The sequence below is a fragment of the Lepus europaeus genome, chromosome 16, assembly GCF_033115175.1.
Source record: "Lepus europaeus isolate LE1 chromosome 16, mLepTim1.pri, whole genome shotgun sequence".
NCBI classification, from domain to species: Eukaryota; Metazoa; Chordata; class Mammalia; order Lagomorpha; family Leporidae; genus Lepus; species Lepus europaeus.
This window is the reverse complement of record NC_084842.1, coordinates 65,824,143-65,850,629: the sequence shown is the minus strand read 5'-3', so window position 1 is coordinate 65,850,629 and position 26,487 is coordinate 65,824,143.

The following is a 26,487-nucleotide window of genomic DNA, read 5'->3' as shown; positions in this document are numbered from 1 at the left end:
GCTAAGGCAGAGTTTTCAACTGCCAGGTGACGTATGAAAAGCATAGTCCATCTTGCACAGAGAGTCTTGGCAATGACTGGGAGACTTGTTAAGAAAATGTCATCTAATAATCCACAGATCAATAAGCTAATTGAGCAGAGTTTACCTGATAATGGATATAGCTTTTAAGATTTGGCTTAGAAAAATTAAGAGAAAAAAAATGAACAAGAACAAAAATAGCAAAAAATAACGAGAGTAACCAATCCTGTAGAAAAGAGAGAGACTGTTTTCTAGTGTTTCATGTTACACAATTCAAATTGCTCAATTTTCAAGAACAAAAATGTGAGGCATACAACGATAAAAGAGTGTATAATTGATTCTGCACTAGCAAATTAGATTCCCTTAAAGAAATGAACAGTTCCCTCTTAAAAAGAACATGCTACTGTAACACTACAGAAATAGATAATTTTAAAAGAAATACAAATCACGTTGAAGTGACCTAGTAATCAATAAAGTATGCATGAGAAAGTGGATGGCCAAATGGCTTCACTGTTGAATTCACACGTAAGGAATGATTAACTCCAATCCTTTACAAACTCATTCCAAAAATAGAGAAAGAAATAAAACATTTCCCAACTCAAATAAAGATTAATGTTTAAACTTATATAAATGCTGAAGAATTCAGAAGAAAACTAGAGAACAATAATCCTTGTGAATGTAAGTATAAAAATATTTGAAATTTCCTCCCAAATACGAGCAAAACAAGTCTACCAACATATAAAATGGATTATGCACTGTGAACAAGTGGGATTTGTTGCATGAAACAATATGAAAATGAAATTCAGAAAAACTTTAATTTACAATAGCATCAAAAAGAGTAACTTATTTGAAATAAATTAAACAAAAGGGGTGTAATATTTGTAAACTAAAAACCAGTATATATAACTTAAATATAATTAAAAAGATCTAAATAGTAAAATAAATAATAAAAAGTTTCCCATTTTCAAGAGTTGGAAGACAATACTATTTGTTAAGATTTCAAAATCCCTCTAATTGATACATAGATCAATGCAATCTCTGTCAAAATGCAGCAAATTTATTTGAAGAAATTGAGAAACTGATTCTAAAATTCAAATTGAAATAAAAGAAACTCAAAATGGTAAAAATAAAAAATAATCCCACAAAATCTTGTGAAAAAATATGGAACAAAACTGAGGTATTTACATTACCCAGTCTCAAAATTTATTACAAATAGTAATCAAGATAGTTTTATACTCAGGATAAACATATAGATATATGGAATAAAACTGAGAGTCTAAGAATAAATTCATATTTATCTGAGCAATTAATTTTTGACGAGAATGTCAAAACCATTCAGTAGGGGAAGAACAGTCTCTTTTACAAATGGTGTTGGACAACTGTATATGCATATACAAAATAATAAATTTGGAACCTTATGTCATATGACATACAAAATCGCTTCAAAGTAGATCAGAAACCTAAAATCAAGAGCTAAAACATAATTTTTAAAAATATTTATTTATTTGAAAAGCAGAGTTACAGAGATGCAGAGGCAGAGAGAGACAGGTCTTCCATCTGCTGGTTCACTCCCCAGATAGCTGCAACAACCAGAGCTGCACCAATCTATAGCCTGGAGCTTCTTCCAAGTGTCTCACATGGGTACAGGAGTCCAAGGATTTGGGACATCTTCTATTGCTTTCCCAGGCCATAGTAGAGAACTGGATTGGAAGAAGAAAAGCTGCGACTCAAAGTGACACTCATATGGGGTGCCGGATTTGCAGGCAGCAGCTTTACCCTCTATACCACAGTGCTGGCCCCCTAAAATATAAATTTCTTAGAAAGGAATCCATCTTCCTGACTTTGGTTTGGAAATCTATCCTTACATATGACCACCAAAGGCATGAGCAATTAGAAGAAAACTTCATAGAAATGTAAGATGTTTTGAATCAGAGGAAATTATTGAATATGAAATAATCATACAAAGAGATTATTTACTGCCTTATTTTTTCAGAAAAATACAAATCAAAACCCCAATGAGATGTTACTGGGATGGCTATAATCAAAAGGGTAGATAATAGCAAAGTTGGATGGAAATGTAGAAAAACTGGGGCTCGTAACATTTGTCAAATAAAAATGTTGCAGCCATTTTGGAAAATATTTTGGCAGTTCTTCAAAATAGTAAATATAGAATTACCACATTATTTCACTTCAACTAGTAGACACATAATTTTCCATTTCAGTACTATTCAAGTACTATAACAAGCTAAAAAAATGGAAACAACTCATATGTCCATCAACTGACAAATTAAACAAAAATGTAATATATAAATAATTGGATATTATTTAGCTATTAAAATATAAATTGTTACATGCTACATCATTATTGAATCCTGAAAACAGTATGCAAAGTGAAAGATACAAAAGCCATTCATTTTTTAATTTCATATATATGAAATATTCAGAATAGGAAAATACATAAAAACAGAAAGTAAATAAGTGGTTTTCAGAATAGAAGGAATGGGGAGTGATCACTAATGGATATTTCTTTAGTTGTGATCATAACATTCTGCATACCATCATGGTTACAGTTCTAAAGTTTACAAAATTGGGCCGGCGCTGTGGCGCAGCAAGTTGAAGCCCTGGCCTGATATGCCAGCATCCCATATGGGCACTGGTTCTAGTACTGTTGCTCCTCTTCCGATCCAGCTCTCTGCTATGGCCTGGGAAAGCAATAGAAGATGGCCCAAGTGCTTGGGCCCCTGCACCCACATGAGAGACCCAGAAGAAACTCCTGGATCTTGGCTTCAGATTGGCACAGCTCCAGCCATTGTGGCCATCTGGGGAGTGAACCAGAGAATGGAAGACCTCTCTCTCTGTCTCGACCTCTCTCTCTAACTCTGTATTTCAAATAAATAAAATATATCTTTAAAAAATTTTAAAAAGTTTACAAAAATACTAAAAATATATAAAATATATTTTATATAAAATTTGAACTGTACACTTCAGAACATGTCAACTTTGTGGTATTTCAATTAAAAATTAAAAAAAAAAAAGCCATAGTAGCCAACTGGATACTGGAGGAAGGATATCTCACTCATTTCTCCACCCCTGGAAACTAGCCAATAAATACACTAGAATTCATACAATCAATTGGATTGTGAGAAAATTACAAGCTTTTAAAATTTTTAAAACTTGAATCTATCGTGATGGGACATATTGCTACCATAGCTCTATGTTGCTTTCCTTTGCTGATTTGTTTAATCACAATTTATTCTCAGACTGATTCATCTCTCTTTTAAAAAGATTTATTTAGTTGTTTATCTGAAAGGGAGAGTGGGAGAAACAGAGAGAGAGAGGGAGAGAGAGAGACAGAGACAGAGACAGAGAGAGATCTTCCATTTGCTGATTCCCACCCTAAATGGCCACAACAGCCAGGTTTCTGCCAGGCTGAAGCCAGGAGCAGAGCTGCTAGGACATGAACTGGCACTTTAATATGAGATACCAGTACTACAAGTGGCTGTACCACATTGCCAGCCCCTGTGATTTTTATGTTTGTGTAGATATAAATTAAAAAAAAAAAAAAAAGATGGGGATGTTTCCATGCAAAACTTGTATAGCAAGTCAGGCAATCTTTTTTATTTTAATACTAAATTTAAATATATACAGTTTTAAAGATATGATTTTTGTTAATTGTCACAAATTCTCTTATAAAAAGAAAAAAGGTTTTTTCTTTTAATTTTGTTGTAGCTTGTCACACCTTGTTTTACCCTTTTTGTTTTAGTTGAATATTTGTAATAAATGCAGTGCTCATTGAGAATCTCAATAACTTTCCACATTATGGATATGACAGATTACAAGGCATAGACACATTCTTTATTAAATAAATTATGTTTTACTTTGATAATTTATTTTGATACAATTCTTTCTAGTCAATTTATATAGCCACTTGTTATGTACTTTCATAATTTGATTTCATCTTTTCAATTTCCTTTTCTTTTTCAACTATTTTTTTCACCTTTGTTGCTATATTTCACAAAGAAAACTATGATAATCCATGAAACATCATAAAAATACATATTTTTTAAAATATGTCACTTTTTCAAGACAAGAAATGATAATTATATTCTCTAGTGAAAGTTAAAATATTGGTCATGGCTAGAACATTAAAATCCTTGATCATCTGAATTTGTATTTGGCAAATATCAACACCAAAATATCATTTCATATTATCTTACATTCTATTGCTTCCACAGCAAGGAAGTTTTATAGTCTGAAATGATGAAGATACTTTTTAAATAGCCATTATGTCTTCATTTTTAAAGCAAATTTATTGCATTTAACATATTTCTAAAACTCTTGAAAGTTTAATTAAATTTTATTAAGCCCTGAAATGACCATTTGTGAATGAGAGGTCTATGATTGAGCAAGTAACAAAGCATTTCTCAGCACACAACCATTTTAATTGTTGGAAACAACCAAGTCTGCATGAAAGTACCTTTCCAATGCATTGTGTATTTTGTCATCTAAAAATGACTCTCATGCAATTTCCAATAATTAAGAAGAAATATAAGCTAACTTCAAGTTTGTGAATTGGGCTGAAAGTAGAGTAAAATTATAGATAGGAATTAGGTCACTGCTTTGATTCCTTCTGACTCTCACCTTAGAGTAATTTTGGCAAGATGCTTAATTTCCTTTTCCTTGCTCTCTATAGCTTCAAAGAAGGATGGAAACTGGAATATAGATCACTCTTAAAAAATTTAACCATAATTTAAAAATGCAAACATATATTATTTGGCTAAAGTCTATCATTCAGCCAGTGAGTTATTAACAATTACATTTGAAGGGTTAAAAATTCAAAATTCAAATTATAAACAATAAGTTTCACATCCACAACCAACTAATCTGTGACAGTCCCTTAAACAAATGCTATTGAGAAAATTGGATATCTGCATGCAAAAGTTGTAAAACAAGTCCCCTACCTTACATCTTACATAAAAATCAACACACAATGGGGGCTGGCACTGTGGCTCACTTGGTTAATCCTCTGCCTGTTGCACTGGCATCCCATATGGGCGCTGGGTTCTAGTCCCAGGTGCTATTCTTCCAGTCCAGCTCTCTGCTGTGGCCCGGGAGGGCAGTTGAGGATGGCCCAAGTGCTTGGGCCCTGCATCCGCATGGTAGACCAGAAAGAAGCACCTGGCTCCTGGCTTCAGATTGGTGCAGCGCTGGCCATGGCAGCCATTTAGGGGGGGAAACAACGGAAGGAAGACCTTTCTCTCTGTCTCTCTCTCATTGTCTATAACTCTACCTATCAAACAAATTTTAAAAATTATAAAAAAAATCAACACACAATAAATCACCTGACACCTGAAAGCATCAAATTACTAGAAGAAAACATAGGGAAAATACTGCCAGACACTGGAATAGGCAAAGACTTCTTGCATAAGACCCCAAAGGCATAGAAAGCAAAAATAACAAATGGGATTATATCAAGATGAGGAGCTTTCTGCACAACAAAGGAAACACTGAACAAAGTGAAGAGGAAACTTATTGATGAGAAAAAATATTTCCAAATTATGCATTTGACAAAGGATTAATATCTAAAATATATAAAGAGCTCAATAAATCATCAATTAAACAAAAAATACATTTAATAAACATAAGACTTGAACAGGCATTTTTCAAAAAGATGAAATACAAATGACCAACAGAGATATAGAAAAATGCTTAGGAAAATTAGTCATCAGAGAAATGCAACTAAAAACCATAATGGGGTATCATTTCACTCCAGTTAGAACAGTTATCATCCACAAATCAAAAAACAACAAATGCTGGTGAGAATGTGGAGAAATAGTTCCCTAATACACTGTTGGTGGGAATGTAATACAACCGTTATGGAATACCATATGGAATTCCTCAAAAATCTGAAAATAGACCTACCATATGTTTTAGCCATCCCACTCCTAGGAATTTAAACAAAGGAAATGAAATCAGCACATGAAAGAATTATGTATGCCCTCATGTTTATAGCAGATCAATTCACAATAGCTAAGCTATGGAATCAACCTAAATGTCCATCAGCTGATGACTAGATAAAGAAAATGTGTTGTTTATACATGATGGAATACTACTCTGTTACAAAAAAGTAAAATCTTGTCTTTTGCAACAAAATAGAGGAAATTGGAGATAATATACTTAATTAAATAAGCTAGACTTGAAAAGACAAAAATTATGTTTTTTTTCTGATTTGTATTAACAAATACACAGAGTACAAAGAGAAATATAATATATATGAATGAAATTGACATCTTGAGATTTAATTATCCTTCATAGTCCTTGTCTATTCTCTGGCAGAATAGTTTTTCTACTTACTACTTGTTGCATTCTTCATGGATTATTAAGCTTGTGACTATAAGTTAAAAGTATGTTATCACAAAAATTAAAAGAAAAAAAGAAGGAAGGAGGAGGGAGGGCAGGAACTATCATTATGGGTTTAAAGTTTTATATATGAAATACATGAAATCTGTTCCCTGTATGTAAATTTTTAAAATATGGATTCTGAAATAAAACACCCATTAAAATGTGAAAAACATCCTTAAACTACATAACTTACACTGGTGGAAGAACTCACCATACTTTGTATTAGGATGATTAAATTAAAATGTAGAAACAAAAATGAAAACAGTGATATCTAGATTCAATCATAAAAAATAAATCATAATTTTGTTTTCGATCTTTCTACCATGAAAAGATCAAGTAGATTTCTATGCAATGTTATAGCTTACTCTAAAAAATGATGGAAATCATACAAAAAAGATATACAATCTACAGCAACAATTTTTTAGTTAGAGAGAGAGAGAAACAGAAAATCTTGCATCTGCTGGTTCACTTCCCAAGTGTCTGTAAGGGCCAGAGCTCATCTAAGCTGTGGCCAGGAGCCAAGAGCTTCATCCTGGTCTCTCATGTGGTTGGCAGGGGCCCAAGCCCTTGGACTATCTTCTGATGCCCTTCTCAGGCCATGAGTTGGGGGCTGGATCGAAGCAATACAGCTGAGACAAGAACTGTCACCGATATGGGATCCTGGAGTTGTAGGTGGGGCTTTACCTGCTTTGCCATAATGCTGGCACCTGTAGCATCAATTTTAATATTCCCTAACATATATGTGTGTGTTTAACTCACCATTAGAAATTTTCCCTTACAAATTCTACTTTGTAGTTGTTGAATTCTTTATTCAGTACAGGATTAAGTGTGTGATTATAAACCAAAAGTATGTTATCACAAAAATAAAAAGAAGGAAGGAGGGGTAGGGAGGGTGGGGAGTATCATTATGTGCTTAAAATTGTATTCATTAAATACTTGAAATCTACTCTCTTTATAGAAATGCATAGTATAAATTTCTCAAAATCATCAAATTAATTGTCATTATTCACTTTTTGTTATTTCACTGGTAGAATTATGACGTTAATTATTCTAGAAAATGTCTTATTTTTGTGGTTAAGACCTTAGGTTCTTATTTCAGTCTGAGTTGATACTGTGTTAGTCTGGGTTTTGACTTTGGAAGAAGTTCCTTCATTTTTGTAATACCAGTGATAAAATGGACTTCTTTCTTTATAAGTTGTTATGTAAGTTAAGCTATATTACCCTGGGAAAATATCTGTCTATTATATAATGTCCTGTTGTCCTCATACTATTCCTCTTGCTTTCTTTTCTGTTTTTACTAGTAGGTATCAGATGCTAATCTTAGTTTCTAGAAGAACATTGGTTACTAACAGAATAAAGGCTAATGCATAAAAAGATGTAATTCAATTGATTATGATTATTGTATCAATTAGCAGTTCTTAATTTTTAGCAAATGCTAAAAACTGTGGTGGACACTAAATGAAAGAGTACCATTATTCTTGTCAAATAAAAAATTGTGGATTAATGTGGCAAGTTTTATTTGAAAAGAATATTGCAACTGGGGAATCAGAGCTATCAATTAGGAGGGAGACTATTGCATCAGGGAAAACTCTTGACTAGAAAATCTGCACAAGATTCATTTCAGAAAGTTCAAAGACACTCAAAACAGAAGATAAATTTCTTTCAAGTGAAAATTTTTGAAATCCATGTATGTAAGTTGTCTTCAAAAAGTTCATAGAAATATGTATAATTTAAAAAAAATTATATGTGGACTTGGGGCCTGCACTTTGGCGCAGTGGGTTAAAGCCCTGGCCTGCAGCACCAGTATCCCATATGGGCACCGGTTTGAGTCCTGGCTGCTTCACTTCTGATACAGCTCTTCTACTGCCTGGGAAAGCAGTGGAAGATGGCCCAAGTCCTTGGACCCCTGCACCCATGTGGGAGACCTGGAAGAAGCTCCTGGCTCCTGGCTTTGGATCCATGCAGCTCTGGCTGTTTTGGCCAATTGGGGAGTGAACCAGTGGATGGAAGACCTCTCTCTCTCTCTCTCTCTCTCTCTCTCTGCCTCTCCTTGTCTCTATGTTAACTCTGACTTTCAAATAAATAAATAAATCTCTTTTTTTTTAAAAAAAAAAAGAGTGCAAATAATATCTCTAATATGTAATATGTCAGCTCAGCTCTGGTCATTGCATCCATCCAGAGAGTGAACCAGTGGATGGAAGACCTCTCTCTCTCTCTTTCTGCTTTTACTTCTCTGTAACTCACTCAAATAAATAAAATAAATCTTTAAAAAATAAATTGTATATGGACTTAAAAATTTTGGTACCAAAATAAATGTATGTTTTACTTCCATTTCCACAAACTTTTTGAAGTACCAGGTCTCAAGAGTTAGACAACATCCTCAACTGACTTTATACGTGGAATCAAGCCCTTAAGGCTTCCTGGTCTGGCTGAAAAGCTCATGAGAGCATTTCAGGAATAGAAAGCCAAGACACTGTGACAAAATATTTTCTACATGAAGGATCTCTGTGAGTGAGACCCAGCAGAAAGAAGTGGCCATTAAAGAAGGATGTACTTTTCTCTAAAGAGAGGAGAGAACTTCTACTTTAATTATGGCCTTGTCCAAACACTGATGGAGTTTGTGGACTCTGCAGCCTAGGCAGCTCATATCAAGAGCCTTGGGTAGTCACTGACATCATATATAAGAGTGCTAATTGTTAAATTAACAACAGGAGTCACTGTGCTCTAACTCCCCTATGCAGGACCTCTGTCCTCAATGAGAGTTAACTATAAAACTAGTTCTCAACCAGTTTTTTTTGTGTGTGCATGTGTGTGCAAATTGTTGAAATCTTTACTTAGTATAGAGTTGGTCTTGTGTACAAGTTAATTGAAAATGAATCTTAATGGATAATGGGACCGGGAAGGGGAGAGGGAAGAGGAGGAGGGGTGGGAGTGTGGGTGGGAGGGCAAGTATGGTGGGAAAAATAACTATATTCCTAAAGTTATGCTTATGAAATCTGTATTCCTTAAAAAATAATTAATTAATTTAAAAAAGAGTTATACAACAGAAGCTTATAGGGAGGTGTAAAGGATGGTTGAAAGAACTGGGTATGGGAAGCAAGGATAAAGTGAGCAGAGAACAGAGAATGCTTTTACCCTGATGCCCATCCATTGTCAACTGGCTGTTAAAGAGGGGTTGTAAGTAGGCTAAGCTTTAAGGTTCCTCAAAGTTCAAGGGAGTGGAGGAAGGAAATAAATTTAACCAAAATTAGGCTAACAAGCATTAGCTCCCAGTAAATAGTGGGGAAAAGCATCACAGCCAATTTTGAGATAGAATGGAAATTTGGAAATTTTCTGTCTAGTCTTGTCACGAGTGAAAAGGGGAGATATCTTTGAGTTTCATGTAAGTGTTATGAGGAAGCAATGTTTGCAGTAACCATCACTGTTTGAAGGAGCACCAGACTTAGGTAACATTCAACATTGTCAGTATAATATAGAGCAATAATATATAACACATTGAAACATCCATAAAATCCTTCCGTCCATGGACACTTTGTTCTAAACCATCAAGAATTCCTTAAAGACAAAGATAAAAACTGCACTTGCATCTATTTGCCAGGTTTACTGATTGTGGCAAAACCTATACCTTGGACTGAATTTCTCAAGTCTTCCCTTGGTCTCTCATGGCCTAAATAAATACTGGGCTTATAGCATCCTCTATCAGAAAGATACTTTATCTAGGCCTCTTAAATTACACTTTTCTTATCTGTGAAGTTACATAATCTATCTCGATAAATCAAATTTCTCTTATTGCAGAAGCAAGAGCCATGAAATAAAGGCAATTATAGAGATGTAGTTGATTATTTACATCCCCAAAACTGCATATACAGTACTATGTTCATGTCTATATTGTTTTGTAGGAAAGCCTCCAAAGCTTTCAAAGATTATTTGTTGGTTTTCCAAACATGTCAAGAATATGCCTTTATCTCTTGCCTTACAGAGAACATTGCCCAATATCCAGGTTTTTTATTTAATCTCAAGAATAGATTCAGGAGCCAATCATAGAATAGTGAACAGCAAGCATCTTAATGAGAAAGTGAAAGTACACATTCCAAGCTCAGAGTACCAGCTCACTCAGAGGTCTCTGAACTGTGTAACACTGCATGCATTGTTTGTGAAGGAAAAGTACATTCTAGTAAAGGGGAGGGAACACCCATGGTTTTTCAGGGAAGTAGGCGGAGGGCTCCCAAGATCTAGCATTTCTATTTAGTCCTTTTGTGATCTGATGTTTTTTGTCATGATATCTGAGAGATGTGTCATGTAGCGTGGTAATGTGTTATAACAAGTGAATAATGAGCTGTAGGCCAATCTAGGTCAGCCGTGGCTACCTAAACTTGTATAAACTTAGTCCACACTGGGAATCTGTTTATATTCAGAGCAAGAGCAATCCAACTCATCTTTTTGGCCTTGAGATTACATGAACTACATCCTGGTGGCTCAACTACTCCCTCTAACTCCCTGTCTCAGTATAATAGTATTTTAGCTTGTTGGATTATTATGTTTTTATTGGAAATTAATCTATTGGCAGTCCTGCATTGTACATTAGTCTCAATAATGTGATTAAAATGAGCCTGTCCTTGAAATAGTGGCATACTTTCAGTTTGTCTATAAAAATCAAATTAACAATTTTAAATTGAATGCCAAGCCCTTTGTAGCAAATTACTTTAGAACTTAAAGTACTAGCACTCAGTCATTGGTGGTAGAGACCCCTTAGTGTCAGCTCTGATGAGCACAGCATTTTGTTGCTGTTATTTGTGTTTCTGTAGCCTAAGTTATTAAAGAGATGAGTCTGGTCAACTTCTTACATGGCATCAGCAATCTGCAGAAGAAAGAAGAACAAATGCCACATGCATACTGAATTGTATCACCCTGAAATTCAGATGGGGAAGACCTAACACCCCATGTGACTCTACTAGGAGAGAGGGTCTTTAGATGGGTAACTGAGGTGAAAGTGTCTTCCTAATCTATGCACAAGTCAAAGCGACAGATCTCAGGAGAAACCAACCTGCCTAGACTCTTGATTTTGTACTTAAGCCTCCAGAATGGTGAGAAAGCAAGTTTGCTGATTTTTATGAAACCTGGGCTATGTGTTTCATTATGGTGGCCTAACAAAGCAATTGAGGAGAAAAAGCTGCACTGGGATATCATAGATTGAAATTATTAAAGGCCAAATTACCAAATTGAAAACTTAAGCTTTCACTGTTAGTTGCAACTCCACAGTTAGAAAGAGACTAACATTTATATGTACTGTAAGTATAGCATTTGCAATGGCTTTACTATATGGAACATTTGCATAACTTTTTAAAAAAGTAAATATTTTTGATTTAAGATGTTTATAGATTTATGATTTTTTCATAAACTGAAACATCTGTTCCTGAGCATCGTCATACTACAGTCAGAGTAATCAAACCTAGTTCCAGTGCTTTGAAGAAAGAATATTTGAATCTATGGAAATGAAGAATGTCAGCTATGATATGGGGACTGCTGTTTGGGTTAAATGTTTTCCATTTATATATAGAGAGAACCAGTCTCCTAAGTATAAAACTGTGCCAAAATAGCTTGAATTTTAATTGAAAGCAAAGATGCAGAGTAGATAACATTCTTATGTAATATGTTTTTCTGGTTTGTATGTCTTGTGTGTGATGATCTTAGCTACAGATATTGGTGTGAACAATACTAGTGTATCAATATTTAGGTTATGAAGAAATTAAGTCAATAAAATATTAATTTATATCAGAACTTGAGAAGTTGAAAGTGTGCTAATTCATCATGTTGGAAAAAAAATGAAGAAACACTCACTTGGGCCTGTTTAAATCTAAATGTTCATGATTTACTCTACTAGTCAGCCGTGTAGTGGTAGTATTAGGAAAGGCTACATGTCAATAGTTTTGCTTTTTGATGAAAAATTATGCACTGTTAGTAAAGCTGCTGATAAAATTTGGAGAGTTATTGGAAAAGAAGAGAGGGGTGAAACTAACATGAAGCAATTTATATATCAAAAAAGTGAAATTATACCTTGAATTTTAATATTTATTTATTCATTTCTGTTTTTAATCAACATATTATGATTGTATATATCTATGGAACCCAGTGTGATAATTCAATATATACATGTATAATGTTCAAATTAGGATAATAAGCATTTCTATCTCTTTATCATTTCTTTATGCTTATTACCTTCAGATATCTTTCTTCTAAGTCTTCACGAAATATATAATTGGTCATTGTGAACTGTTGTCACCACACTGGGATAGGGCATGTAATATATTCCTCTTGTGTTTTCATACTTGTCATACGACATTTTCTGTCATTCTCCTCACCTTTCCTAGCCTCTAGTGATCACTATTCTATTCTCTGCTGCTTCTAGATCAACTTTAATATCTTTTAGATATTACAGAAAACAGGTGACATTTGTCTTCTTATAACTTACCTATTTCATTTAATGTTCTCCAGGTCCATCCATTTTGCCACAAATGACAGGAATTCACTCTTTTTTATGGCTGAATAATATTCCATTGTGTACTGTATATTTTCTTTATCCATTCATCCATCAATGTATCTTAGGTTGATTTTTTTTTTTTAGCTTAAAGCTTGAACTGACTTTTATTAGGAATTCATGAATGATGGAATAGCCATCTAAAGATTAGGACAAAGTGTTCTAATGAGCTGAGCAGAGGAGGTAGGGTTTATAGGCAGTTTCTGCTGACGAAGCAGAAACAGAACAAAAAGTGGACATCATTTCAAAGTGACTTGCCTTATAGGGTTAAAGTGCAGGAGGTTTACTTAGCTGGCTCAGGTAACCTGAGCCACTTCTGATTGCTGCTGTGAATCTCCTGTGTGGCTCATTTCTAAGTTCCATTTGATTACTTGGCACCTAGCACAGGTGACTCCTTTCTGGCTTGTTCTGCTTTATTGGGTTTAGTGCAGGGGCTCAGCCTAAAGCAGTGGCCTCCCATAAATGCGCTTAATAGAAGTGTGTGCATCTGACTTTGGGGTGTGTGTAGAACTTGCTTCCTTTCGAGTGCCCATCACTCTCTCTAGACTTTGGATGCACACACATGTGAACACACAGCAAGAGGAAGCCATCTGCAAGCCAAGGAGAGAGGCCACTGGAAAAATCAACTGTTTTCATATTCTTGTTAATTTTATGTGTCCAATTGTGTTTTTAAGTGACGTTCTTGGTACAATGGAACATGGACCCCAGACTTAGAGCCTGGCTCACTCATGTCTGTCCCCACTACTTTTCAAGAAGTCTTCCCTGACACAGGATCCTGTATATCTTGGAGCTCTTTTCCCCACATAGCCTTCCCTTCTCTAGCTCAGTTATCCTTCAACCCATGGTACCACCCACCCTTGGTGGGAGGGTGTATTGGGTTCACCTGGGGGAGGGTTACCCTTAGTTGCACAGCAATGGGTAATGTCTCTGGATAGGAACTGCAACAGACGACCCTCTGCTTCCAATTTGGTATATTTTATGGGTCTGAGCTTCTTATACACCCACACTTGGGTACCAAATATATCTGGGAATGGAGGTTGCAATCCTTAGAGGGGTTTTTCATGGAATGGGACAACAAACCTTGTTGTTAGGGAGATGCTTGGTTTACTCTTCCATCCCCCTAGCAGAAACAAGGTTATTTACTGAGTTTGGAAACCCACCCAGGACTTTAACTCAGTACTGCCACCCAGTTTGACCAAAGCAACTTATATAGCCACATGTAACTGGAAATAAGGGCAGAGAAATTGAAGCCTACTATGTTCCTGAACAGGGAGAACTGACTCCAAAAAAAGACAATTAGATTGTGTGGTGGTAATATTTCCTTCTGAGACTAAAATATAAAAATTTAGGCATATATCCTACTCTAGGAAACTTGTGCAAATTTGCTCCATGCAAATGAGCCTTCTTTCAGTGCTAACAAGGCCTAAAAATTCACCTTTATAAATTAAGGTGGCAGTTCTTCAGGTATGCTTTATAAACTCCTGGGGGATTCCTTTCACCCTTTCTGGAAGCCTGTGGGATGATCATAATACTAAAATCTTACTGCTTTTTTTTCCTCTATCAATATTTACCATAATGGTTAAAAAAAAAGTATGAGTACAACTCCAGGTGCTTCAGCATGAATCAAGGAAGTGGAACTAATTGTATTAGTAGCCATTGTATTCTTCAGCTCTATATTCTCACAGAAAGAATACATTATCATGGTAAAATATGGAATATAATTGGGTTTTTGCCACTGATTCCTATCACAGAGCACCTAAAATCTTTGATATTTCTTCAGTGATATAGTCATTTATAATGAGCCCTCTTTTGATCACATCTGTGTTTATGATAATGAGGTAATTTAGCCAAGGCCCCTCAAAGATCTCCAGGGTGGGCCAGTCACCAGACAGACCAAGTGATTAGAAAACGCAAGGATTAGAACTATCGTGCTCACTCACCAACCTCCAAAAAAAAAGAGAACTTGAGATTAAACTCTGTGAAGCCTCTTGAACAGTGAGACTCTATGAGCTTCTGTATTGTTGAATAGGTAGACATGCTTGTAGGGTTACAGTTTTGGAGAGGGCATGGAAATTTGGCACCCACCCCATATCTTGCCCTATTCATCTCTTCATCTGACTGTTCATCTATATCCTCCATAATATCCTGTATAATAACATGGTAAACTCATTTCTCTGTTTTTTTGTGAACCATCCCAGGAAGTTAGTAAAACCTAAGGAAGGGGTGAAATAAACTCCAGTTTGTAGGCAGTTGTTTGGAAGGCTACATAGCCATTTTTCACTTGTGTTTGGCACTGGAAGTAGGAGAAGTCTTGAGAAACTAAACACTCATCTCTGGGATCTGACACTAGCTCTGGGTAGTTAGTAACAGAATTGAATTACAGGATGCACAGTTGATATCTGCTGTCGTCTGAAGGTGTCCCCCCAAAATTTTGTGTTGCAAACACAATCTCTAGCACAACAGTGTTGAGAGGTAGAACTTTAGGGAGGTGTTTAGATATGAAGAATCCATGACCAAGAATGGATTAATGCAGCTATTAAAAGGGTTCAGAGGAGTGGGTTCACTTCCTCTGATGGAATTAACTGTAATGTAAGCGCATCGTATGAAAGCCTTTGCTATCTGTTGGTACCTTGGCCTTGGCCTTCCCATCCTCCAGAACTTTGAAAAACAAATGCCTGTTTTCTGTGAATTGCTCAGTCTCAGGTATTTCACTAGAGCAGCACAAATGGATTAGGACATAACTGGTATCAGAAAGTGGATGTTGCTATAATGTGGAAGCAGAAATATTCTGTTGAGTGAAATATATAAAGAAAAAGCAATCTGTGTTTTCATCTCAGAATAATGAAATAACAACAACTATTAATTGTATTAAATATTGATCTCTAAGTATATTTCTTTGTAATAGTTTGACAGAATAGGAAATACATATAATACATTTCTATTGCATACTAAATATGATACTTGTTCCCAGGAAAATCACTGGTGATTTTTGAATTACAAGATGAAATAGTTGCTTGTTGTCACCTAGTAACATACTTGGAAAAATGGTTGATATACTATCTTTACTTATATTAGGTATTTCATAAATTTTTCTCAAGATTAAATGATATAAGCCAGTCAGTTCATGAAAAACAAGTAACACTGGTTTACATCAACAATATATTTTGAGTGCTCAATTCAAAATTAGTTTTGGAAAAATGTGTCTCTTATGTGAATTTCACAGCTTCCCCATACTTTAGGACATTTCTAAGAGACTAAGTGTGATATTAAAGACTGGACTATATTTTATATACCATATAATTAAATACCTAAATAATTATAGTGTTTTAACAACTTCGAGCAATACGTTCTAAATGACCAAAGATCATGTTATAAAATCATGGAGTGGTAAAGCGTAAATTCTCAGTGTCTGGGATCTTAATGCAACTCAGTATAAATAGTCCATTGATAGGGTTTCAGATTCTACATTGTAACTAACCTTAAAGACACAATTTGACAAGTTTTAATATAGAAAAGAAAATCTACAAATTTCTTTTTTGAAAAAATATACATTTGAGAGGCAGAAAGATAGAAGAGAGAAAACCCTTCCGCTGGTTTACTCCCCAAATGTCCACAATGGCTGGGAATTTAATTCAGGTCTCCTATGGGTATCAGGCACCCAAATACTGAAGTCATAACCTGTTGTCTACTGAAGTCTGCATTTATAGGAAGCTGGCACTGGGAGCCAAAGTGGGGCTTCAAAAGGAGGGCTCCAATAGGAGATGCAGGTGCCTTAACTGGCATCTTAACCACTAGACCAAATGCCTGCCCCTACAAGTTTCTTAAACACATTTTTCTCAACTACATATCTGTGTGAGGCTGCATTTTTTTTTATATACATCAACCAGTACAACATATTGCAGCAGATCAGAAACAGATGCAAATATGTAAATTTTGGTGTTTCACTAATATCAATGTCAGAGAGATTTGCAAAAGTATAAAACAATATCACTCTTCTTACTTATTTTTCTTTTGGAAAATATTTATTCTCCATAAAAATATATTATTGATTAATGTTAGCCTTTGCATTTTTCGATATTTTTCATGAGATCAAAGGAGTGCTGATACCACAAAGTTTGAGAATCACTGAAAGTAATGTTTGCATGGGAAGACATTCTAAAGAAACATTTGATAGTCTCTCAGTTAAGTATCTCAATGCTTTCAATATTCCTATGTGTGTTCCCATTTAGAGCTGAATTTGCACTGTGCCACAGTTTGAGTATCATTTGAATTGCTCCCCCAAGGGGTCATTTGTCTAAAGTTTGGTTGATTACCAGTGTGGTGATGTTAAGTGATGGGGACTAGTGGGAGGTCCTTAACTCATTAGGGGCATGCCCTCAGAAGGAATGAAGGTAGTTTTTGTGGGAAACTGACCTCTTTGGCTTTCCGAGTGGCAATGTGATTGCTTATTCCTGCATGACTTCCATGAAGTGACACAGTCAAAAAGAGTCTCACCAGAGAACAAGCTAATAGGGCCAACTGATCATAGACTGTGTGTTAAATAAACCTAATTTCTTCATTAGTTCTCCTCAGGTGTTTTTTTCTATAAGTGAAAAACAGACTAATATAACTACTAAAACATAGAGATAGTCTCTAATTCATTTCTTCATTCAGCTAACAAATACTGTCACTATTCTCTAAGTTATATCATATACCAAAGGAAAATAATAAAATAACCAACAAGGCAAAAAAAAAAAAAAATCCTGCTTGTACAGAGTACGTGTAGTAATAGGACTAACTTGAATATATAAATTAGCAACTATGTAAAATAATTTATGTCAGTATTATGTACATATTTTCCAGTTCAATCATAAAGATCTTGAGTTTCAGAGTAATTATTTTACCCATTACTTGAATTTTAAGCCACAAAGCATGACAGTAGATTTCATCAACTCTGTGTGACTAGTTGGCTTCTAATTTGAATCAGTCATCTTGGCCCATTTTTATGTAAACTTGTGGATGCCAAAGAGAACTTTCATTGGCCAAAATGTTGCAAAAAATGTCATTTAAACTCTGTGAAATCTATTCCATATGGCCCATTTGGGTATTGAGTCAACTGATTTGGTTTCATGAGTGTTCTGAACTTGGCCATGCTATCACATATCCTGCTTTTTGAGGGTTAAGTTATAGCATGTCATGGGGTTCTTTAATCACAATCTATTTGTATCACAACCAAACTGATTTCTTTCAAGCTGAAGGAAGTAAATGAACTTTCATTTGTTATGAGCTAAGTAGGCTCAGTTTTGCTCTGTTTTATATTTTCTTTTATGTTTTTATGTTTTCTCACTGATCTACATCTTAATTTAATTTTTGGTTTTAGCACCACTTGTCTGCCTCTAATTTTCATTTCAAAGATTTAAATACCATCTCTCTCCTTATAGTATTGGTGAATTTGGGAATGTCTGACATAATGGTCAAGTTAATTGTTTTTTATGTTTGTTTATAAGATCTGAGTATTTCAAAATTTCTTTTTGAGGGATCAGTTTCACCAATCAGTACTTAGTTCAGGCATAAAAACAATATTTTGTGAGTATTTAAAAGAAAAAGGTTTTATCAAAGGAATTAGAAGTAAATATATAATATATGCACAGAGACATTGAAAGGGTTGAGGCACAAAGATCTATCTATTTTCCCAAATTTTAGGCCATCAAGAAGTGCAAGACATACCAGAAACTGCTGCAGATGATCGTGGTTGTCTGCAGCAACAAGCAGCAATTTTTTTAGGCAAGGTTCTTGGGCTACAAGAAAAGCTGTATCTCCTCTTATTGCTGCCATTGGGATGATATTAGTTTTTGTTATTCTTTGGTATTATAAATATCATGTAACTTCTTTTGGAATTTACTTCATAACTTACAGGAAAGTGATTCTGGGAAATGCAGTTTTCAAGTATCCACATCGTTTGGTTAAGTGCACAGAAGAATTTGGAGGAGAGATTGGTTTATAAAAGTCAAAATAACACAGCATTTCAAGATAGTAAATACGCCAAGATACTTTCTGTATGATTAATATCTAAAGATAGAAATGGAACTGTATTTCTATTGAAACTTCTGGTAATCAGAATGACTAGACAAATTATAAAATCAAATGTCTTAGAGGAAATACAAGATTTTAATGAGAGAGAGAATACTAAGGAACAAAAGTACAAAATATAAACTCCTGAAAAGAATAGCAACAGATTAGTCAGTTTAAGAAAAACTGTTTGGGGTGGTACTGTTGGGAGCAAAAACTCGTAATCACAACACACTCTCCGCTCTGATTAACCCACCTACTATTAGGAGACAGGCATCAAGTAAGTCAAGAACTAAATAGGAGATGGCACTGTGGCATAGTAAGTTAAGCCTCCACCTGCAGTGCAGGCATCCCATTTAGGCTCTGGTTTGAGTCCTAACTGCTCTACTTCCAACCCAGCTCCTTGCTAATGCACTTGGGAATGCAGTGGAAGATGGTACAAGTACTTGGGCCCCTGCACCCAAGAGGGAGATCTGGAGGAAGCTCCTGGCTCCTGGACTTGTCGTGGCCTGGCCCAGCCCTGGCTGTTGTGGTCATTTGAGGAGTGAACCAGTGGATGAAAGATTCTCTCTCCCTCTCTCTCTCTCTCTCTGTCCTCTCTCAATATCTCTGCCTTTCAAATAAATAAATAAATCTTTAATAAATAAACAAATGGAATAATCTTACTTATAATTTATAAGTAAATAATTGGTGTTACAGGATAGAAAGTGAGAAATGTGATTTAGATAGAGTGGTAAAGAACAGGCTCTCTGGGGATGTGACATGTGAACTAACAACTGGGGTTTGGGAAAAAAATAGGTCATACATTGAGAAAAGGAGAAACATGGTTGCAGACAGAGAAAATAATAAGCAACAGGCTCTGAGAGGAGAGAAAAAACCTCATGTTTTCAAGATACAGACTGAAAGTCATTGTAGCTAGGAAATAGCAAGATAGAGTGCAGAACAAAATGTTGGAGAGGAAAACAAGAATGAGATCATGTAAGGTCTTGGCATACACAGTACAGAAGAAAGGTCATTGTGGTTATGGAAGTTGGATGGTGAAGAAAAGAGATAGACTATGAGAATGATGGTAGGCCATGATGACCTCAGATAAGCACCCAAAGGACTTCAGGAATGTTTTAAAGGAAATATGAGAAGTCATTGGAGGATCTTATTTTGTAATATTTATTATTATTTAGTTGAAAAGGTAGAGTTAGAGAAAGCAAGAGCAAGAGCTAGAGCTAGAGTGAGAGAGAGAGAGATCTTCCATCTGCTGGATCACACCTCAAATGGCCACAGCAGCCAAAGCGGGGCTGATTTGAAGCCAGGAGTCAAGAGCTTATTTTGGGTGTCCAACATGGGAGCAGGCGCCCAAAGACTCTGGCCTTCTTCTGTTTTCCTAGGCAGTAAGCAGAGAGCTGAATTGGAAGAGGAGCAGCCAGGACACGAGCACGGGATGTCAGCACATGGGATGCCAGCACTGCTGGTGGCTGCTTACCCACTACCCACAATCCTGGCCCTGATTAGTTTAAGATTTATTTTTGTGTGTTTGTTTGAGAGGCAGAGTTAGAGTTAGAGTTAGAGAGAGAGAGAGAGATATCTTCCATCCACTGGTTCACTCTCCAAATGGCAACAATAGCCAGAACTGGGCCATGATCTGAAGCCAGGAGCCAGGCACTTCATCAGGTTCTCCCACACAGGTGCAGGGGTCCAAGCTCTTGGGCCGTCCTCTGCTGCTTTACCAGGTGCATTAGCAGGGAGCTGGATCAGAAGTGGGTCAAGCGAGGACTTCGACTCAAACAGGTACCCATATGGGATGCCTGTGCTGCAGGTAACAGCTTAACCACAACTCTGGCCCCCATTGCAGGATTTTAAATACCGGTGTAGAAATTGATTTCTACCTCATTGGACATCCGTTTAAGATTTAGAAAGGTTGGCCAGCGCCGCGGCTCAATAGGCTAATCCTCCGCCTTTCGGCGCCGGCACATGAGGTTCTAGTCCCGGTCGGGGCTCCGGATTCTGTCCCGGTTGCCCCTCTTCCAGGCCAGCTCTCTGCTGTGGCCAGGGAGTGCAGTGGAGGATGGCCCAAGTCCTTGGGCCCTGCACCCCATGGGAGACCAGAATAAACACCTGACTCCCGCCATTGGATCAGTGCGGTGCACCAGTCGCAGCGCGCCAGCCGCGGCGGCCATTGGAGGGTGAACCAACGGCAAAAAGGAAGACCTTTCTCTCTGTCTCTCTCTCTCTCACTGTCCACTCTGCCTGTCAAAAAAAAAAAAAAAAAAAAAAGATTTAGAAAGGCCAATTGCTGGGATGAAAACAAAAATTTGGCAGATTTTATGGACAAAAAAGTTAGGAAGAAATATAAAACCATTATCAGCAGATTTTAAAAGAAAGAACGTTTCCTTTTTTGAGAAGTAACTAAACGTTTATAAAATAAGTGGAAGGAGATGCAGTTTAACTAAATCATCACTTGTTCTTTAATTAATTTAAGATGTCACTTTTGATGAATTACTTACTATTGTTTTTGTGTTTTTTTGTGGTTTTAAACATTATATTACGTAGGCATACTTTTTTTTTAATTGGCTATACTCTTTCAAGGAAAGGTTTTTAAATTCAATTTTCATTATACCACCTAATTTCATTGCTCTTTTGGTTGTCAACTTTTGTGTAAGTATTAATGCCTTTGTTTGTTGCTTAAACTTTGTTCCATATAGAATATAAAAGAAAGTAAAAAGTTTTAAGTGTCAGAAAAACACTATCAACTATAAGGTGGTCTGTGCAAATCCTCTGAGAAAGTAAAGAAGGAATCATATTGCATATAGAAGAATGATTAAGTTAAGAGTTTAAAGAAAAAAATCTCTAAGCCACACATACACATTGAAGAATATTTGAAGTGATACAATTGTGAAGCAATTATTTTATGCCTTTTATTCCACTGTGAATTTACTGAGAATCTGTTTCATTATTGTTAAAAGTCAACATCACCTTACATTAATTTTGGCAAAATTCATAGGTCAGTGTGCCAGGCACTGGAAAGGAAAGTTTATTTCCCTTGAAATAACTCTCCTGTGGCGGTATAAACAGCATTTATTTTGATAAAGTTTACTATCAAGTTTTTTGATGTAAAATATAAAAGGAGCAATCTAGGTTAAATTGGAGGACACAGACAAATAAATCTTAGAAGGGGCCCAGGAATTTTAATATTTAGAAATTTGTATTTTTTTCTACTATTGATAGGAAGATTGAGAAATTCCTTTTTCAAAAAGTAATACCTCATGTCTGCATAGCACTTTATATTCTAAAAGATTTGATTCTTGAAATGTTTCACGTAGTTTCAGATAATATTTTGAGGCAAACAAGGCAGCCACTTTCTTCAATTGTATGAGTGAAATAGAAGTCAAACAGAGAAGAGGTTTGTGCCTATCTTGTGAATAGAGTGAGGCTAGACCCTTACCTTCAATTCTCTTCTATAAACACCTTTCTGTTATGCCATGCAGCTTTGATAATATCTTCTTTCTAGAAAAATAAGTAAAAAGTAAGTTCAATTGTTTGGTCAATGAAGAGAAAGTAAGTGCAAGCCTTATTCTTAAATATAAAGTGAAATACCAACATCATTTGATACTATGTTGTTTAAGAAAAGATAACATTTTTCCTTGGTGCAAATCTTTAAAAATCTTAAAACAATGGAAGCTATCATTCATTATGTGCCAAATATTAATCAGAGAATTTATTGGTAGATATTATCTCCATTTTGAAATTGAGGAAATATACTCAGTATCTCTACTTCATTAATTAGGACTCAGGTGCAATCCATGAAAGCCACTGATATACAAACAACTTAGAGCACTCTGGGAGAGCCAGGGAAACTAGCTCAAATGCCAAGCAACCAGGACCTGCGTCATTACCTAAGTCCATCCATTTCAGAGACCTGTTAGTTGATAATTTAGGCAGAGGCAACACAGTTCACCTGAGATGCCACCCATGGAACGACTGCCATCTGTCTAGCTGCAAAGCTCTGCCATCTTCACCAGAAAGTGAATTATTCATAGAGCTTTCTTTTCTGCAAGTCAAAATCTCACAAAAGTGCATCTGATTTATTTATTAAGTCTAGATCACATAACACAGTCCTATCTCTCAGTCACATGAGTGAGTTGAAAGAAAGCTGAGTTGAAAAAAAGCTGAGGAGATTTTTGTCATTGTTAAAGAAATACTTATAGGTTGTTAATGGTCTAAATGTAAGATAAGTGATTAAAAATGGTTGAGGGGCTGCTGCTGTGGCATGGTGGGTAAAGCCGCTGCCTGCAGTGCCGGCATCCCATATGGGCACCGGTTCAAGACCTGGCTGCTCCACTTCCGATCCAGCTCTCTGCTATGGCCTGGGAAAGCAGAAGAAGATGGCCCAAGTCCTTGGGCTCTTGCACTCGCGTGGGAGACCTGGACGAAGCTCTTGGCTCCTAGCTTCAGATCAGTGCAGCTCTGGCCATTGTGGCCAATTGGGGAGTGAAATAGCGGATGGAAGACCTCTCTCTCTTTTAAATGAATCTTTAAAAAAAAATGGTTGAGTGCTATAAGTGTGAAACAGGATATGTGCTCACTATCCCACTTTAGCAGATTTCAAACATAGCTCCAAATTCTTCCTTTCACATATTCAGGTCTTCATAGGAGTATTATAGCTCCTCCTATGAAAACGTAGTCTTTCCCCAAACCTTGAATCTGGCCTTGTAACCTGCTGGAGCAATGCACTGAGGTACAAGTGGTATTGTGTTGGTTTCCAGCTTAGGCTTTAAGGAGCCTTCAGCACTTTTACTGTCTCTCTTAGATCTCTGCTGCCCAAATGGGAATAATTCCAGGCTATTGTACTAAAGAATGGAATCTGCCAAAGTTGATGCAAGATAGCCAAGCAAGAGTTTCCAGGTAATTTGCAGTTCACCACAGATGCATGAATGTTCTCCTTTGAACACCCAATATGAGCTGTACCAGAGGTTCTCCAAGCCAACTGGAAAACCTTGAGTTCATCTGTGCTTAGATTTTTTTAAAGATTTATTTATTTTTTGAAAGGCAGACACACAGGAGCTGCATTGTGGTGTAGTGGGTAAAGCAGCTGCCTGTGATGCCTGAATCCCATATGGGTACCGGTTCAAGTCCTGGTTGCTCCATTTCAAAAGCAGCTTTTGCTAATGACCTAGGAAAAGCAGCAGAAGGTGATCCAAGTGTTTGGGCCCCAATACCCATGTGGGAGACCTGGATGAAATTCTTGGCTCCTGGCTCAGCTTGGTTCAACGTTGGCCACTGTAGCTATCTGGGGAGTGAATTGGCAGATAGAAGCTCTTTCTCTATCTCTCCCTCTCTCTCTGTAACTCTGACTTTCAAAATAAGTAAATACAGCTTTACTTATCTGGGTCATTTTCCAAACTGTTGTATTTGCCAGGGCTGGGCCATGCTGAAGTCAGGAGTTAGGAACTCCACCTGCATCTCCCACGTAGGTTACAGGAGTCCAAACACTTGGGCCATCATCCACTGCTTTCCCAGGTGCATCAGCAGGGAGCTGGATTGGAAGTGGAACAGCTGGGACCATAACTGATGCCCATACGGGATGCAAATGTCCCAGATGGCAGCTTAACTTGCTACATCACAACACACGGTCCTATGTTTAATTTTGTAAGCTACAAAAATATGCAGTAGTTGTATGCAGCAAAAGCCACCAGAAAGATTTACGAAAAAGTCATTTCCAGAAGGTATTACTGTGCAGAATGTGCCTCACATATTTAAAATTCTTTTGGAAGGTAGGTTTGGGTGAAGGGAACTTTTTAGATCACTACAATCAACTTGTACACCTCCTCATGACCACCCGAGGCACACTGCAACAGAGGTGCTTATGATTCCGCTGTGTATTTAATTGTCTTAAAGGACAACCAAAAAGAAATTTCCTCATATGGCTTTGAAGTTTCCTGTGAATGTAAGCTGATATATTTATTTTCTCATTCTCATTTAACTGCACATACTGTGTGTTGAAGTGTTCTTTGCTGATCTGAATAGCCCCTCAATAGCTGTTTATTATACTTTTTGCCACAGAGTCACCTCCCTCTGACAGTCGGGTAATACAGTTTAATGAAATATTTATAAAGCCCAGTGAACTGCACAGAAGAAATCCGTTTTTAAATTTTAAATTATGCTTTTTGCTAACACCATTAATAACATGTTTTTCTCACATTTCTGTAGCTTTTGGCTTCACTCAACCAATCACACACCTTGTAGTCACACCAGATGAAGTGTGAGGGCTGTGGATGATTCTCACACAGACACATTTTCAAGGTATGACACATGGTTGAAGCTGTTCTTAATCAGTTTAGGAATTAACAGAGAAAATAACACTAATTACTGAAATGTCTCCAATAATATTGCTCGTCTGTATGATGACCAGTGTAGTTTAAAACATTTTTATGCTATTATTATTTAGACATTATTTGACTGCGTCACATCTTCAGTGGCCTGTGTTAACCTTAATGCATGTTTCAGCCCTCCTCAGTGGGACTCTGTCATATCTGAGACCATGTTGTACCAATGAGTCACATAAAGCTAAAAGAAACCTTTAAGTTATTTAATACATATGGAATGCTTAACAATGATGCTTCAATACTCATAATTATCCAATGAGCATTAGCTATTATTAGTATTATTGCTATTAAACCTACATTTAAAATTTTTAAATTTATTTTTTAAATTTCATTTAAGTTATACAAGTTTCATGTATTTCATATATAGAGATTTAGGAACATAGTGATACTTCCCACCCAACCCTCCTTCATGGCCATGCTTCGACCCTTCTTCCTCTTTCCTCTCCCATTCCCACTCCTAGTTTTTACAAAGATTTACTTTCAGTTTATGTAATGATCATAAAGTTAACCCTACACTAAGAGTTCAACAAATAGCATGAAGAAAAAAACCACTGTTCCTCAACAGAAGACACAAGGGCTGTAAACAATCATCAAATCTCAAAAATGAAGACATTGCAACCTTTACACAATTATTACCAGTAATGGATTGCATGACTCCATTGCTTCTTACCTTTTGTCATTTAAAAAACATTGAGACATGCAGTGTATATTCATAGGTAGCAATTATGGATGGCACAGACACAGTTCTTGCTGTCCAGCAGCCAACAATTTATTGAGATCAGTACCTGTCCCTGAGCAAACGTGTTATAGATTCCCACTTCTCTTCTCAGGGGAGTCGGTCCTTTGCTAGATTCATCTTTGATTTATATTCATATTTACATTCACACACACACACACTGTGTTATATACATAATGTTCTCCTTAGGAGGGATGTGTATACACTAGTGTATGTACTAGAAAAGGCATGAAGGGGTAAACTGAACTGCTTTGTACAACAAGGAGTGATTTTGAAGTCCCCTGTTGAAAACATGGACCTAAGAGAGAGCGAAAGAGTATGAAGGAGGAAAGATAAAGAGAAGATGAAGAGAAAGATGAAGGTGAAAGGAG